This window comes from Gallus gallus, chromosome 4, assembly GCF_016699485.2.
Source record: "Gallus gallus isolate bGalGal1 chromosome 4, bGalGal1.mat.broiler.GRCg7b, whole genome shotgun sequence".
NCBI classification, from domain to species: Eukaryota; Metazoa; Chordata; class Aves; order Galliformes; family Phasianidae; genus Gallus; species Gallus gallus.
This window is the reverse complement of record NC_052535.1, coordinates 378,830-395,274: the sequence shown is the minus strand read 5'-3', so window position 1 is coordinate 395,274 and position 16,445 is coordinate 378,830. Positions and strand designations below refer to the sequence as shown.

General features: G+C 44.6%; 1 long non-coding RNA gene across 1 annotated transcript in view; it reads right to left on the bottom strand.

Moving 5' to 3' along the window:
• The window catches only part of LOC101749492, a 36,175-nt gene that overhangs the window by 9,480 nt on the left and 10,250 nt on the right, over window positions 1-16,445 (bottom strand). The window contains exons 2-4 of the long non-coding RNA XR_006939075.1: window positions 14,965-15,053; window positions 9,857-12,611; window positions 9,556-9,702 (exon numbers count right to left, since the gene is read on the bottom strand). This is a non-coding gene — a long non-coding RNA (uncharacterized LOC101749492). The remainder of the gene's footprint in view (window positions 1-9,555; window positions 9,703-9,856; window positions 12,612-14,964; window positions 15,054-16,445) is intronic.

The window sequence follows — 16,445 nt, the reverse complement described above, 5'->3', positions numbered from 1 at the left end:
ATCCCCACGGGTACCCACGGATGGGTAAGATTCCCCTGCCCAGACATGTAGCTGCTATGAAAATGGACTCCAGATTTATCTTAAGGAGGAAATTCATCTGAAGAAAGAAGGACAGAGCTGACTTAAATATAAGCAACCCTGTTAGGCCTGGAAACATAAACAAATCTTGGAGATAATGAGCCATGAGGCAAAAAAGAATGAAACTTGAATTGACTGTTTCCAGTCTCTGGTGTGACCAGTATCAAACAAAGGGCAAAGAACAGGAAGGGAATTCTGGGCATGGGATTGCTGTGTCCATCAGCCTCTGAGCTTCAAGATTTGTGTGCGGTCCCAACCATCCAAACTTCCTGGCAGAATTCACCCAGTCCTGAAGAATCTGAAACAGTCAGTCTGTAGCTGCCCAGGTTAGAGAAATTCCAAAGCAAACTGAAATGGCCTCTGCTTCCCTCCATGACTTGGTGCTACATGCAATGTTTTGACATCATTGCAAACCATCTGTGAGAAACCTGGGGCTGGTTGGACTCTCCTCTCAGCAGCACTGCCATGACGTGACCCAGCAGTATACTTCAGTGCACAACATCGGCACTGACCTCAGTAGTGCTGGCCAGGGTGGGTACTCAGGCCTGGGCTCTGTAAGCAGTACAAAGCAGCTGTATTGCTGAGGAAATGAAGTCTTGAGGATGAGGTTGGTAGGAAAGGGAAAAGAATAGAACTTATTTACTTCCTCTGCCATCTGATCTCAATAGAAATTAAACCACACAGCTTATGCTAAACAGGATCTGAGCTACTTCTTGTTCCATACAAATTCCAGGAAGAGTTTGCATAAACTATCCGAGCAGTTCCTTGCTCTATGGGATGCACAATTTCTGGAGAGAGCCCAAGCAGCCACAGAGGGCTGTCAGCTTGCTGATGGTAATTCAGAAGAAACAATCTCACACAGTGCAACAAGGCCAACTGTCTGATGTCTTTAAAACCAGCAATAGTCATAGTTGATATATTTTAGAGTTAGATTTAACTATTTATTTTTTTTTTACTTATCTATTGCAAAAAGTATCCCTCATCATGACTACAGATAGGGGTCTGAGCTCCAGTAGAGCTCCTCCCCCTTCTTTGAACCACAAATGTGCAAATTAACAAAGCCCACGGGTCACAGAGAGCCTTTCCTGCGCATTTCAAGCCCCCAGTGGACTGGGAAGTTGTGTAACCTCCCCTAGGACCCTCTCTCACTGATTTCCAACCTGAAATGCTTTTCTTTGGGAAGATAAGGATCGCCTGCCCTGCAACATGTGCTCTGTTTCTTGGGCACAGACAGGTGGCACAGCATAGCAAAGGGAATCTAAGCAATAAACAGAGAAGGCAGGCGAGTTAGGCAGCGCACTGCCCTGCACCAGTGCTGCTTTGTAGCTTCCAGCCCATGGGCAGTGAGAACTTGCCTTGGAGTCCACACATTGCACTGTGCATGCAAAGAGAGGAGCTCTCAGAGTGTCCACAGCCAGGCAGTGAGCACTGCCTGCGCAGTACCCTGTGGTGCACCACTTCTGGCTCCCTGATCCCAATGTATTTTATATTCCTGGCACTTAGGACACATTGGGGGAAAAACAGAAAGACTGAATAGTTAGATCATTCCACTCACAGTTTTGTTTCAAACTCCCATGTATTTTTGCACTGAGTGCTGTCAGTAGGCAGCCTCTGCTGTCTGCTGAAGTGGCTCAGTGGCCGCCCTTTGCCCAGCTGTAGGAAATAGCCTGGCAGCATTTTTCTGTGCTTCTTTCTCAATAAAAAATTTCATTTATGTTTACATTTATCTTGAAGTTTTCTGTAGACTTGCTGGCCCCTGGGAAGGCAGGTTTCCTGCTCTCCTGCAAACTTTCTCTCCTTATTGATTTTAAGGGTGCCAGACTTGGCTGCTGGAGAGCACAAAGCAAAGTCTTCCCAGAGAGCAGCACTCCCTCTGGGTTGCACAGTGTATCACTTCATAGGTTTGGTTCAGAACTGTGCTGACTTTCAACACAAGAGAAATATTCCCCTCGCTTGCCTTAAAGCTGAAACACACATCTTCTTTTCACAAGGTGAAAGAACCATACAGCTCAAAAATACAAAGAGGCTGTGAGATGCTGGAGATGGGTTTCGGGCTGCAAGTTGGCTGGGGCTGAATTTGGCCCTCTGAGCAGCTCCTTTCTGAGCGTTTGCACACCAAAATTAACTGATACCAAACTTCCTGATGATTCTCAGCTAAGACCAGGATCTGCAGAACTGCAGCAGGTTTCAGCAGCTGGGAAAACAGAAAGCAATCCTGTGTCATTCCCATTCCTTCCTTGTATCTCAACCACTCCTATTTCTTGCATCTGCAACACATTTTATATCTTACCAGCTGTATCTCCTCGCACCTTTCAATTGCAGACAACTATGAAAACAAGCTCCAGTTAGCCTGAAAAGCTCCTTGTAAGGTCATTGAGTGCTACGGTCCTTCATCTGTCCATGGTGAAGTTCTCTGCTTTCTCGGCACACACGTAAATGTCAGTGTCAGGGCCAAGGCTGAAGCTCAGAAATCCTCAGCTCCCATTCCTGGTGTCTGGCCTCGCTCCTCTCACGAATCTCCCCTTGCAGTTTGGGACAGACAGACTGCATGACCCATTCCTGCACACATCAGAAACAACCAGGGGACTTTAACCCCTTCCTGTTTGCACTGCTTCAAGGAAAAGGCACAGGTGAGTCGTGCCTCAGAGGTGGGAAGTTTCCCTTCCACGTCAGAGGTAGCTTTGCAGCTTAACATGAAATATTCTTGTTTGATTTTGTACGTTCTGGAGTGGGCATCCTTATTTGCACTGGGGGAGTGTATAATTACCCTCCCTATAAACAAAGAATTTAATACACCAGGGGGAATTTACTTAACTTGGGCCATGGCAGATTTATAGTTTTTAAGTGGAACACTAGAAGGTTGTTGGCACTTAGGGAATCCTGGTTTGTCATTTCATAATCACATATTTATGGTTCCCACAGCACATTGTTTTTGTCTTGCAGTTCATTTATTGCAGGTCTATTAAGCTGTCACTGCTCAGCTTCGAGGCACTGTAATGTGATTCTACCTGTTCTGTGACTGTACTTTAATTCTTCTGGGACTGTTTGGATGGAGATCAATATCAGCGCCTTGGGGAATATAGAAGGAGCGTGTTCTGCCCTGTGAAGCAGGCACAGAAAAAGCAAAGGCTGGGAGTGAGCCGTTGTCTGAGGTACACACTCCTCAGCAGAGGGCTCAGGTGCTGCCTCTTGGAGTGCGCTTGCTGATGAACAGGATCCCATCTGTCAGGAACACCCAGGCAGTCGCTTACTATTCTTGCTGGCAACCAAGATTGAAGGAGGTGGCTGATATTTGCCTCCCTTGGATAAAAAAAAAAAAAAGAAGAAGGAAAAAGAAAAGGAAACTTTTGTGTACTTCTTTTCCAGGCCAGGATTTTGCTGTTTGTTCCTGTCCTGAACTTTTTCTCTTCCTAACGGATGACCATATTCTTCACTTCATTTCATAAAAGGATCTGCACGGTTGTTGTGGAGAAGATGAAAGTGACCCAGAGCCCCACACTGGGCTGCCTGCAAAAGCATCTGAGAGTGAGGGGAGATGCTTTGCTTCCCAGAGTGTTGTGCATGAGTAGTGACAAAACAAAAGCTGGAGCCTGGGAGCGCTTCCAGCAACAGCTCTCCACATGGGCAGTGAAGGTGCTGTGTGATGGCCCCATCTTCTGACAAGGGAGAGCAGATGGGGATACAGTGATGCTGGAATGACCACATGGCTCCCATAGTGCTCACGGGGCTCCCTTCACTTCCAGAGGAGCTGATGGTGAGAAGAGGCTGACTGTTTGCCTCTTGGCCTCTGGATCTGGACCTGAGCCCTCAGTTTCCAAACTGAACCCTGGACGTACTGCAGAGCCTTATGAGACCTGAGCACCCTTCACACCTGCTGACAGCTGGACTGGTGTTCAAGCACCATGGGCTCCTGCCCTGCACTGCCAGCACATGTACAGACCCATGCCTTTACCTCCTACCTCCAACTTTTTTTTTTTTTTTTTCTCTTTCCTTCCAAACTTGCATGCTTTTTCCTGCTGCTGATTTACCCCTCCCTGCCTCGGAGCTCTGTTTTCTCCCTCTCCATTTCCATCACAGTCTTGGGTGTCTGTGAAGCTTTGCCAGGACATCAGCCCCAGAACGCAATACGTTCACATCACACCACCAGTCTGTGTTCAAGAAAACATTTTCTTGTCCATTCTTTCCCTCCACACACTGCCATTCCCAATCACTACATCAAGCCCAGTCCAAGGGCTGAACACCAGCAGGTCTCTGGCAGCTCCCCAAATAATTCTCCCCTTATGAGCTCATTGCTCATCAGATTCTACTTATCTATCTGCCATTTGGACGTGACTTTCCCCTCCTCCCTTGCTACTCAAGTGTCTCTGCTGCCTTCCAATTCCCTCTGCATTTCATCCTGCCCACTCTCAAAGTGCTGTCTGACTGCTGCTGTCCAAACTTTGTTCTTATTTCTCCTTTCTCACAACAGACACGCCCTCGGCTTTATGCACTTTACCTACAAGTTCACCTCCCCCTGCCCATTCTCTGTTACTTGTTCATAACCCAAATCTCTTCTCCACTCCAGTGAGGCAGCCTCCCTCCTTCCCATCCTCCCTCAGAACAGATGTATCTACACATGTACACCAGAGGTACATACATTTGTAAATAATAATTAAATCCCTCTGTATTTTTTCTTAGAACCAGACCCCATAGACACAGTCTTAAGATGTCCATTTAGAAAGGAGGAGGGCCTGGTATGTGTGTACCCTGTGAGTTAGAAGTTCTCTAATTCATACTTTCATACTACTGGAGAAATTATGTCATTCAAACAGCAAATAAAAATTTTGAGCAGCCACTGCACAGCCTGAGCAGCTGCTCTCTTCACCCAGCATTGTTTTTTTGCTGAAGGCAGGAGGAAATTCAGTCTTCAAGTTCTTTGACCAGCATGAATACATTCCATAATTTGATTTGTGCCTTCTCCAAAATCAACACAACCCACTGCTGTTCTACATTTAAACAATCTGTCATACTCGGTTCAGCCTTAACATTTGGACAAATTAACGATGGCACTGACAGACATTTGCCCAGAGGAAGTCTATGGGTTACAAACTGCCATTGAACTATGATGACCAACCAGCCACAGCCTGGCAGGCAATTTCCCTCTGTGGCAGCTGTGCTGTAGCTCATAATTTTGTGACAGAATCAGCTTGGAGGCCAAGAGAAGAATGTGGACAAAGAAGTCTCAAAGAAGAGCAACAAGGAACTGCTGGTGGACAGAGGAGCCCAGGTGGATGCTCAGAGGCAGGAGCAGCACCCCTCCTAATGACACAGGCTGATAACAGCCGGATGGGGGGAGAGATTTTAAGCTAGAAGAATGAAGTTTTAGCTCAGATGTTAGGAGGAAAGTGTTTACTCAGGGCAGAAGGCCATGGCACTGCTGCCCAGAGCTGTGGTGCCCCATCCCAGGAGGTGCCTGAGGCTGTGGGTGGGCCCTGGGCAGCCTGAGTTTTTGGACAGCTATCCCATGAAGGGTTGGGAGGGTCCTTCCAATAAACCATGCTGCGATTCTGTGATCTGTGATGGCCATGCTATAGACCATGTATCTGGAGAGTGTCCTGGGTAGAGGAAATGTTAGCAGTCTGAAAGCATGACAAATTTGCGGTCTTTTCTCATTTTCTCCTGGCAGAGCAGCTCTCTCCACAGTGGTCAGCAGCAGTGCTCATGGCCAGACCAAAGCGTGCGTGGAGCAGAGAGGTCACAGAGCTGGCCCTGCAGGACCCTGCCAACGCTCAGCAAACCAACTCCAAGTCATACATGCACCAGAGTGTTTTCATTTACTCTCCTGCTCATCATTCCTGCTCTTACTCTCATCTGTCACAGATGAACATGAGTTTACTTGGCTTATCCTTTGCAAGTCTCAGAGGATATTGCTAACAGACAAATTAAAACAAGCACAAGTTTCTGAAGCCATTATTTGTCATAAAACCCTAAGGCAGATCATAACTCTTACATAAGTGTTTGCATAAGCTCTCATCAGCTTACCCACACTCTGTTCACCTCAGTTCAGTGCGTCCCGTGCTGAGTTACATGTCCCAAACAGCTCTGCACTCATAACGCAGATGCAATGTATATTCTCAGCCAAAAAAGCATTTTGACTTTTTCCTTCGAAGAGGAGTCTTGGTCCATATTTTACGAGTACACTTGAAAGCTTTTTTTTTTTTTTTTTTTTTTTTTTCATTTTTTTCATTTGAGCGGAGATTATTTGCAGGGCAGCTGCTCAATGCCAGGCATTTCTTCCTTATTCTCACTGATCTTACATCAGGATATATATTAAAAGTTCTACTCCCGATGAATGTTTTGTGCAAGTAGCTGCATCTTTCATTGTAGTGCTTCTGGAGATCAAGGAGAAAAATAAATCTGCTTAATCTGGAAGATACAACCACAGCTGTCCATCACACTGCCACAGACGAGACACCATAACCTGATAGAATCCATTAGAAATGCATCCTGAATCAGTTACACATCACCTAGAAGATACCATCAGGACAGCGTGAATGTAAGAAATTATGTCCTTCTAAGAGAGCTGCCTGGAGTTGGAGACACAGTACGAGTCTCCATGGTTTGTAAATTAAATGTTAGAACACAGTGGTGGTTTGGTTACTGTGCTTTCTGTCTGTAAGGCACCAAGGGTATATTTTCTCAAAGTGATGATGAGCAAGAGAAGACTGAGTGGATTTGCAATGACAAAGTCTTACTCCATCTCCTGCAGTCACCATACGTTTGGTGAGCTCAGCATCCCTGCCTTGTCTGCTCACTGCTCCTGAAGCCAAGAACAGCTCTCTGAGCTCAGGCTGAGCTGCATACATTCCTTCTTTGGAAGCAGATTACAGGCCTGCTTTGCTGCCCCAAACTCAGGAACTAGGTGAAATAAAATGAGTTTGAAAACAGCTGATATTGTAAAGGGGCCTCAAAGAGGTGATCTTGTCTCAAAAGAAATTCCAGCTCAGACATTATTTCAAATTTAGGCCGCCAAGGTGCAACTGCTCTTGAATGAGGACAGCATTTAGGGCAGACCTCGAGAGTGAGCTGCATTACTTAGGAATGACCCTGCAGGAGATCCCTCTGCTGAGGATAAACAGATGCTGGGACCGTCTGAGATTGGTACTGCAGCACATTTTATCAGCCTTAAATAAATCTAAAGCACAACTGGAAAAAAAAGAAATCATCTTTCCAACATTTTTTTCTTCACCTCTTCTGCTCTTTTCCTGCAGTTACAGGAGATTGAGCTGATGCTCCGTGACCAAGCTCCAAATGGTTTCAGAAGCGACCTAAGGGCAGAATCCTGTGCTTACATAGCAGCTGAAGTTGAGCAGATGACTCATTCCCTCCCAGGGAATCACCTGGGAAGGGCTCTTTTGTTTCTCCCTTTAATACCTCTGTATGTTCTCCAGGGGGAAAAAAACCCAAACCAAATAAATAAACAAACAAACCCAAAACATTGAAGTTAATGGGCAAGATAGAACTCAACACTCTTCAAGAAGGTCAGAAAAGCAAACAAACCAAAGGAAATTCAAAAACCCAATTTTTTCTCTTTTGCATCCAAGAAAAAAGAGCAAAGTTCTTCACTGGGATTCCAAACCAGCCTTCAGCTCGCAGCTGTACTTCCTCATAAGGACAAACAGCCATTTCTAAGAGCCTTGTTTTGACCTGGTGTAACTCATGGAGTCCCCATGCTCAGTGAATATATGGCATTCAGGGGTCAATGAACAATAATGGATCAATGCATCTCTGGAGTATAATAAAACTCCTGAAATCATCTCAACTATCTAAAAAAAAAAATGGTGAATTGATCAAAAATACAAGAAAATAGAACTGGAGACATCTGGGCTTTTTTTTTTCGTTTTTGTTGGTTTGTGGTTTTTTTTCATTCGATTATTATTTAATACAGCTCCTGAACAGTAGTGGAGCCTGGGACAGAATCAGAGCCCCATGTAGTCAGCTACCCCCATCCCTGAGGGCAACAACACATTTCCTCTGCAAATCTAATGTTCATTGTTAGGAAAAGGGGGGGGAATCACCAGGGAAAGGTGGAAGCTGTTCCTTCTCACATATAACCATCCAGGCTGGACTATAAGCATTGTGGATGAGGGTCCCCCAAACAGGTTTGGATACCCCCAGGTTGGGAAGCATTTATAAGCACAGTAGTAGCAGTGGAGCTAGTAATCATGGAACAAAGTGAGTGACTGAGGGGCCTTGACTGGAACAGGAATGTTCAACAAGATGATACACTTACCAGCAGAACCAACACCACCATCAGCACAAATCTATATAGATGCTGCTTGATTTGTGGATTTCAGTGCCTTGTTCCTTGGGCTGGGTCAGCCTGACTTGCCCAGGACCAGACTCAGACATGTCCAAAGGGATGTGCAGGTCAGACAAGGTGCCTCATAGTCTGAGGGGTGCTGAGAGATGGAGGTTCTCTTCCTATTGGGCTGCAGTATCTCCATTAGATTTCTAGCACATCAAGTGTTGTTTTTTTTTTCCCATTAAGATTAAAATGAGTGACCCAGGTGAGAGCTCAGCAATGCCCACGCTCCAAATGCTGCTCCATGAGGTATGCTTCATGCTGGCTGTATGTGACAAGTGGCTTTGGGCTCTTCAATTGTCATCCAGTAGACAGTCTGAAGATTACCTCTTATTATTCCAGCACGTTTCTCTGTCTGGGTTTTGGTTTCTTTTTAGTGTTAATACAGGAACCGGTCTGCTTGGATGTGTGTAAAAGATAACAATCCTTTCTGATATTTACAGAGTTTAAAACTATTTCTTTGTGCTTGAAAAATGAAGAGATGCAATTGAAATTCTGCTCAAGAATCCAATTAAATAGAGGAACTAGCGAACATTGTGTGAATAACTGGGCGTGCTTAGCAATTACTGAGGCGACTTTTTGGTATTCTGAGGCTTAATTCACTCTGGAAGTTTTTCTGTGAGATCTGGACTTTCTGAAGACACTTTTCTGTGCCAGCAAATCAGCACTGCTAGTGCTGCATGCTGTCCTTGGCCTTCACCCCACCCAGACTGGGATCTTCTCTTTATCTCATCAATGTATGGGCAATTTAGAGGGTCAGCAATTTGCAAACAGGATTCGCTGAGGTCCTAGAACAGAGTTGAGAACACAGTGTAGGCAGAGAACCTCTGCAGGAGACAGGACCTGCAGCTGCCTTTTGCACCATGCCTCCCACTGCACACAGCCTAGTCAGTTAAAGCAGTGTCTGTTTTCTGAATGCATGTTTATCTTTACCATTTATTAAGTCATCCAGGAAACTTTTCAGGACTTTCTAACAAGATGAGTCATTTCTTGCACCTCACAAGCTTAAGTTCTGTTTCAAACTGACATAAAACTTAGTGACCTTAGATACAATATGCATTTTTTCTGTGCAAATACATTGAAAAGCAAAAAGATTTAAATAAGAACTAAGAGAGGAAAAATAAAATAAATACCTTGTCAAAGCCTTCTACAAGCTGAATGCCAAGGCTGGCAGCTGGATGGTGTGAGCCAGGTTTGGGCTGAGCTGCCTGAACCTCACTTGCAGCACATGGATGTTGCAGAAAGGCACCCTTCCTAGTGTGCTCCAGCAGCACTATGAACTCAAGACACAAGGAAGCATTCAGGAAAGAACAACTACCAAGCCGTCTGTAAATAGCTGATCTCTTTTTAACATTAATGGCAAACAAAGGCCATTCCTAGTGCTGTTAGAGAGCACCAGCTCATTTGTAGCACACAGCTAGCTGGGCAAAATACCAGCAGGAGAAACAGAGCAGCAGAACCACCTTCTTTCCAGCTTCCCAGGAGAGCAACAGCAGCCATGACCTGCACTTTGTGCTCTAAGAATCATACCATCTGCACCTCATTAGCTCATTTCCCAGCTGGCCAGCTTCATGCTCAGCTTCTGCTCCAGGTGCTGTTCTGCCAGCTCTGGGAGCTCTGCCTGCTCCTCCCGGTGCTGCTGGAGGAAGGGCTGCCCTCGGAGCCTTTGGTTCAGATCTTTGGGGACCTCCATGCATAGCAGCCAGAGGGTACCCACCGCACGGGACAGCCTGGTGGGGTCATCCTGGCCCTTCCCAGGTGGCTTTTTGCCCTTAGATCCTCCACTGGATTTTTTTTTTTTTTTTTTACATCTATTTATGCTTTGATTTCAACTCCCACGCAGATTTCAGTCTGTTTTCATGCTGAAATACAAAACAAATCGATTCCGTGTTTGTTTATTTCACAAATGACTGACTGGGAAGCCCAAGCAGTATTTCCTCTTCCTCCTCTTCTTTGAGCCTGACTTCTTAAATTTTTGTAAGGAAATAAAACTCAAGATGGTTATTTTGTTTGCACATCTGTGTCCATGCACAGGCAGACGTGGATATCTTTTCACTGTCTAAGTGTTCAGGTAGAGAAGGATTGCTCCTGTGTGGGCCATGAAGTTACATTCTGGAAGTTTAGTGAACAAAAAACCACCTGCATTGGTAGTGGTTGGAGAACCTGCTAATGACAGCAGAGGTGAGGGCTGTGCAGATGAAGGGAGGATCAGCCTCTCTGCTTCTGATTCCAAGAGTTACTGTGATGGTTTATGTGAAATGTGGAATTACACTTTTCAAATGATGTTCCAGCAAAGCCTATATTAAAGACTTTGAATATTAGAGAACTTTTTTTTTTTTTTTTTTTCTGATTATGAGTATTTGAAGTTTTCTCCCATACCCAAATGCAGCCACACAGATAAGAATTGACTCCAGGGCAGAGTAAGAGTTGAGGCAACACAGAGTTGTGTTTGTAACCCCAGTTTATCCTTCATTAACAGTCAATCAAGCACATCACAAACATCAGTTTAGTGGTATTTAAAAGGAAAGTCATGCACATAATCCATCCAAACACTCGATTTCAGCAAAGATATTGGCAAAAAAAAAAAAAAAAAAAAAATTTGTACCTCAACTTTAGCATGTAGATGGGGAAATCATTTGTTAAAGGGGTGGCACAGATTTATGATTTATTATGACCACATGACTGTAACACTGTCCCTCTTAGACGGCTGTACAGACCCATTCATGGATTGCTCAGTATGAGTGTGTATCACATGAACTACACCAATGTGGTAGGAAGGCTGTATGTGCCAGGGGCACTCATGGATGTGACCAACAGGTTGGGTGCAATGCATGCAGATGGATTTCACTGCAGGGGCTGGAGCTGTAACAGAGCAATTCTGTCCTGTTATTCAGATACCTCTCCAGGGTTATGAATTACCTGCCTACTGCACAATTTCTCTCTCTTCAGCGCAGGCAGTGCTATGGGCAACATTAGCTGCCAGATTTAAACCCTCATCTGACCAAACATCATCTGTTTTGTCTGAGTCCTCCAGTCCTCACCTTATAAAAGGAAAAGACTCAGCGAGAAGTAGAGGACTGTTTTGCAGCAGAGAAATTAGGAAATATGCCTGCATTTATCTAGCTGAGAGCCCCATGATATCTACTTTATTCTATTTAGAAAGCTGTTAACCTCTTTCAAACTAACCAGTACTTTTTTTATCATGCATATTCCTCAGGACCTTTGTGAACTTATGAAATATTCATCCCAAATCTTCTGTGTTGGGATATGAAACCAACACCCACGCTCAGATCCTGTTGTTCTGCACAGACTCATCAGAATTCACAGCCTATACTAACTGAGATTCAGGCTCACAACCCTGAATTTGGTTTTCCAGTTTTAAAAAAATACACATTGCATCATATGCACTTTGTTTCCTACCCCAGCTCTTGAGTTTAGGCTTGGTAACTAAACAAAGGGTTACCCACATGTATGGAATTTAATTGCACTAACTCCATGCCAACCTGTTACACTCATCTGGTATAAATTTGGGACAGGCTGTAAGTTTAGCAGGCAGTAACCTGAGCTCCATTCCTGGCTTTGCCACTGGTCTGAGGAAATCTGTATTTTGTTACTCTTATTATTGGCAGCTTGTAACCTTTCTTGCATCTGAATGTGACCTCAGTACAAACACCATCCGCAGGTGCTGTGGCAACAACCAGAGGCCGATCTGTGTCAGACCCTTCTGGCTCTCCTGGAATGCTGGCAGTGGTAGTAAACAGCACAGATACATTATTTGTAGTGCAAGCTGCCATGTTCTTTAATACAGGAAAGGCAGGAAGATGAAGCCATGCCTGAGCTCAGGCTGCTGCCATGGCTATCTGTCTGGGATCAGGCTGGACTGACCAGAATCTGGGGTTATACTCAAAGAAAAGCCCACCTTACTGTCTGTTTCATTGCTGCTTTATTCCAAATACCCCGTTTTCCCTGTTAGAACATAGAAAAATACCAAAGGCGTGTTCCCCTGAGTGCGCCACAGTCCTCTGACACAGGAGGTGCAGAGTGGTTACTGCATGACCCCTCTGTTCCCGCAAGCAGTTCAGAAAGCAGCAGCCTTGTCTAAATAAAGACAACCTTGGCGAAGCACATCGTTCCAGCCAGTGATCACTGTCAAGGCAGCGTGCGGTCACAGCAAGGCCGCAGGGCAGGACTGGGGAGCAAAGAAGAAGAAAAGGCATTTTTGTTGAAATAAACATGAGAGAAAATGCAGCCCAACAGTGAGAAACACATGTAGCTACTACAGGGAATGCCTCGTTACTGTGTCTGAAGGAATACTTGTTTCCAGACAGGGTCCTCTGGAGCAGGGCTTTTCAACCCATGGCCTTTATGCCCTTTCTGAATCTCCAGTCTAGTTCTTAACAGTCAATATGAACAGAAAGAAAGCAAGCACACGTACCCCTTACATTCACAGTGCTGCTGCACACTGTGGCCTGTGGATATTCACTGCCCAAAAGGATCTGATTTTCCAAGAAAAATGGTTATGTTAAAGTTGGATTTCAGCTTCATGAAACCCAGATGTGGCACAGAGAGGGACACAGGGGGGCACAGAGGGCCCTCCCTCCCAGCCAGCTGCCAGCCTCACAGGCATAGTGCAGTAGCACAGCAGTCTCTGTCACAATGCACATACCCAAAGGACAATAAGGGGTGCTTCTGGCCCTGCACACAGATCTCATTCTGACCCAGCCATGTGGCTGCACAGCGGCTCTGAACTCATTTACTTCTCTATGTCAGTACTTTGGAAAGCAGAAGCCCCGTGCCACAGTTTCAGCACTGTTCAGCACAATCACTGGGTCAATACAATCTTTAGATCAGATGTAACTCCAGTTCAAGACAACTGCACATTCTGTCTGTGGAACTCATTCTGGTTCATTCTGAAAATGGGATTGCCAGGAGGACTTTCTTCTGAGCCTGTCCCCACAGAGCTTTTAATAAAGACACTTGGGTGCTCTTTCTTCTCCAGAACAAGGTTTCTGTTGCCCTACATAAAGTACAGAAAAGTGTTAGCAGAGTGATAGGGGATAGGAATCTATTTTCATTAAGAAATCAGTTGAATCCAGCTTTAAGGACAGGTTTCTTTACTGAGGATGTAACACATTCTGCTAAATGCTGTTCGCTTGGTGGCTTTTCTGAAACTGTCCATTGTACAACACTCATGCCCATGGCAACAATTCTGTTAATCTCAGAGTCTGTGACACAGCCGTGATGTCTTACAGAAGCCACATGTGACAAACTGACAATAGGAATTACATGTGGAACAATGCAGCGCAAATCAAACAGCCTTTCCTCTCATTCCCCGTTCACCATCAAGTTCTTGCTGTTTTACAGAGATGCTCTGTAAAGAAGATGGAATCCTTGAGGGGTTTGGTTCTCACATGCCTGACCCAGTGCTGGTGTTAAAATTATCTCTAAAAAAGCAAGGTCACATCTTGATGCTGCCCTATCAAGATTCAAAGCACGGTCCCATGGGGTAATGGGGAGGTATGTGCAGTTAGGGAAGAAAATAGAAGTGTTCCCATCCTTTGATCAGAGGGGTTTTGTGGCTTCTGTTCTTAGATGAAAAATACTATGTGGCAAGGGAAGTGACATAAATGAAATCCAGTTTCTAATTTTGTACTGGATTCCCACTTAGGCTTCTAAAAGGAACAGCAAAAAACATCCAGCCCAAGTTCAGGAATGAACAAAGTGGAATAAAGAGGCAAATACCATAATTTATCTGGGTTGCAGTCCCTGCAAAACAACTACTAAATTCAACAGGATGAGTAAACCATTACAGTTTGGCATTTCAGAACATTGGCAACAAAGAAACTGCAAAGAACAGTGATTCATCCAAGTAGTTGGAGAAAGGGAGCCATCTAAAAATTCTAAAGCTGCTGACCATAAACAGGCTGCATATTCAGTAGGTAATAGTGCAAATTGGAGAAAAACAGGGAAAGGAAGAGAGATAACGAGTCACAGTCTGAAAACCGAATGAAAGTTTGAATGGGGAAAACACATTTGGTAGTTCAAACTGGGAAATAGTCTCTTCTGCTTAATCACACGCAATAAATCATGCTGAGAGGATAATGCGTGACACGACTGTGGGCAAGCCTCTTGAGACTCAGATGGAAAACTGTGTTCTGAATAACTCTGAGCATACAGTAATTGTCAGATCTGTGTCCTCACCAAGAGTCACGCAGGCATTTGACTTGTGAACTCTGAAGAAACGCAGACAAAAATGTTGCGCCCACCCCTCACTAACAGAGCCCATCAGGCTGCTCTGCACTGCACTCCTGAGCTGATGAAAGGTGACATAACTCAGTAACTACATCCAGATGTTCAAATGCTGCAGGCTGAAGCCTCCTGTTTGTGAGCTTAATCAGCATGAAATACATTTTGTAGTGCTACAAAGGCATGAGTAACTACTTCTTCAGCTGCCAAAACAGCTGATGCCACACGCAAGCACATAAATGTTATAAAATGTCCTGTCGAGAAGGTAACAGATAATAGGAAACTTTGTTCCTTACCATGTAATTTTCCCAGTGTGCAATGCCTTCACTTGAGGGGATTTTGCATCCCAGCATCAATTATTTCTTCTCTTTACAGCAACAAACTTCTGTGGTAAAGGAGAGCATTTGCATGAAAACAATCAGATGTGCGTAGCTTTGCCAACATCTGAGCAGAATATTGCAATGGCAGAACTTATTCACTGTTGACTATTAACTATCTTTGAGATCCAATGATGAAACATTTACCTGGAAGCCTGGAATATTGCCATGAACTACAACAACACAAGACAAGTTATGTTTTTTGCAGTGTAAAATGGTGTGTGAATGTATAGTTCCTCCTTTTGATGCAAAGAATTGATGTAAGGAAGGAAATCAAAATGGACTGAGGTGGTGGAGCACTGATAAATACTTGTCAGACTCTGCACAGCAAGGACACATCCTGAGCACCACTGCACCTCCAGTTTGTGCCCTTCCCTTCAGGACAGTGATGTGTCTCCACTCTGCACTCCAGCAGAACACACCCATATCTAAGAGGTCATTTGGATGGTGTGCTGTGGCAGCTACTGGAGCTGCTGTACACACTGTGTTGAGGGACGTGGTTTAGTGAGAGCTGCTGGTGGTGGGTGGATGGTTGGACTGGATGATCTTGTCTTTTCCAACCTTGGTGATTCTGTGATTCTATGATTCTATGGCCAGGCTCAGGGGCTGTGTGGCGTTCCTTCAAGCACTGATCAGGGAGCCCCATGTTCTCCAGGCAGCACAATGGAAGTAAGTACCCAGGTACACTGCAATAGAAGGAGCTCAGCTGGAACAGTTGAGCCAAGTACAGACTCGCAGACTGCAAGGAAATATGGGGTTAAATGCCCAGTGTGGGTCTACCAGCCAGGTTTCCAGGTAGACAGAAGGGGAATTTGGGGTCAGCATTTGGGAAAACTGATGCCAGTGGGGGAAAAAAAAAAAAAAAAAAAAAAAAAAAAAAAAAAAAAAAAAAAAAAAAAAGATATCTTAGTAAGGAATTGGAATTCAGCCTGGAGTAAGATTTTTTGGGGGAAGATCTCTCTGTATTTGCAGGCCTGGTGCATATTGATTGTGTGCAGCTGTGGACAGCAGCTGAAGCATATATCTACCTCCTGCCTGAACAAAAGTCATGGTTTTGCACAGCTCTTTTTCTGGCAAGTGAATATAGAAAGCTGACATGACTGTAGCTGGGTGGCATAGACACAAAAAAAGAATTCATAGCTAATTGCTAGTGTAGATTTACCCTTTGTCCTTATTACTTTGCTTTTAAACAGACATAATAAATGCTGTCCATTACTTAGATTTATTCCGAAGGAGTCTAAACTTCCCCAGTTCACTCTTTAATCATTTTCTGGCATATGCTTTTGTCCTTCCTTCCAAAGTGCTTGTAATAAATAAAGCTCTTGAAACAGTTGCAGCAATGTGTTGAGTTTGTTAGCCTATACATCTTTCTGTCTCTGTTGTTTGTTTGCTTTTCAAAC